Genomic DNA, 1,906 nt, shown 5'->3' with positions numbered 1-1,906 from the left:
ATACACAATTATACTAAACACAACAATCACAAGATTCAATTATTAACAAAACTGTCTCCCCCATTATTACACATGTATTCTCGCTTGCAACTGACCTATCACACAATTTCTTTCTTACATAATCAACCTGGCATATAAATAGACAAGGCAGGAGTAAATTATCGATAAATACGTATATATTTGGAGCGGAGGCCATGGAAATATAAAGAAATGCAATAAAGTGTCCCCGGCGACCTACAAACAGACCCGGTATATCAAGGCAGACTTCTTGTGTTGTATCTACGAATACCTTTCTTTGGCACATAGTTGAAGATTACGTAGATTTCTTTTCTATATTTTGTACCCATAGTCCTTTCCGTTTGGGAACATTTATTTTACACATCAGTAATCTATTTTTTTTTTTTCGTCTACTGTTTTGACCATACAACACTGAAATGTGGGGGTCCTGACGACTTTGGTAACACTGGTCACCAACATCTTAGGGGTCTGCAACAATGAACAACAACATGTACGACCTTGACATTAGTGAACAACGACGCTTGCGATCTTACAGACTGAATATTTATGAGACTGTCGCCCCGATCAACGACTTGACGACCTTCACCGCGGTAAAGGACATGCATGGTAATGTTAGGGCTTTCAAAGAACAAAGCATCAGCATCAGCGCTTTGCAAAGACAGGCAAATGTCTGCGACGTATCCTACGACGCAGACCATGCTGGCAACACAGCGATGACACATACATCCATGGTAGTAATGAACGACATTTATACGGGGTAATGAAACCACGTATTCAATATAAGTGAATAGCAATACGTGCGACCTTTACTGAACAATGACACTTATCAGTGTTAGTCTACAACGAATGGAACTTAATAGCACCAAACATAGGCCTGCTGGTGACGACCTTGACAAAGCGAACGGCTTGGCTGCCGTGAGAGTCGTATGGACGATCTTGTCAGCACTGAAGCATTTGCGATCGACCTGTCAGTATAGAATAGCGCCAAAGAGGGATTCATTTTTATTTAACAGTGAACGCGAACGAGATTATTACCAAGAAATCGCTAAACAAACGAACTTGTTAGCACTAAAAGACGAAGAGAACGACCTTGTCAACGAACAAATTGTAACCACTGAAAAATGACGAGAACGACATAGCAAGCAACTGAATGTTACACAAATGACTTCAAAATCACTTAGCAATAACGAGAACGACTTCCTCGGCACCAGACGACATAAATGAATAAACCACGAGCGTTTTCGTTAATAGTATATATTTATTAAGAACGATTTTTTAGGTAGTGGCAGTACGACGATCTTGACCGAAGCATACACAGAGTTTACAGTATATGCTGATAAAACTATCATCGCAACGCCTCGACTTCGTGTAAAAACAATAAAGAACAATACCTCGAGTGGTTCTCGGTAAATATAATATTAAATGAATCGCACTATGATAGCCTGCACTCTGGTTTTGTGGAGTAACTATCTGGGAGGACGGAAACACTTTCTAAGCCCCAAGGAAAATTCTAGCTAGGAGAGGCGTTTTTGTAACTGAAGATAATTAGAGGTTTACGAGAGCTTCAGAGCGACAGTGACACCCAGCAAGTCAAGCTGGAATGAAGAATATGAATGGAGTAAAATACTTCATTATTTAATGTGGATTGTTTCATTACGATAATAATTCGTCGTAATGACTGATGACTCAAGTTACCAAAGACATATGTTAATTGTAAAAAAATAAAGAAAAATAAATGGTACATCGTCACCGTGAGAATATATTCCTTCTAAATAGGATGAAATGTCTCTCTGTTAAATAGTATGAGTGAAGAGAACAATCCGAGGAAAAGGAGGCGTAGATCCACCCGTTCTAGTTGAGACGTTCTGAAGAGATCAGTAGATCGAAT

This window comes from Penaeus monodon, chromosome 33, assembly GCF_015228065.2.
Source record: "Penaeus monodon isolate SGIC_2016 chromosome 33, NSTDA_Pmon_1, whole genome shotgun sequence".
NCBI lineage: Eukaryota > Metazoa > Arthropoda > Malacostraca > Decapoda > Penaeidae > Penaeus > Penaeus monodon.
The sequence above is the reverse complement of the archived record's forward strand: the minus strand, read 5'-3'. Positions refer to the sequence as shown.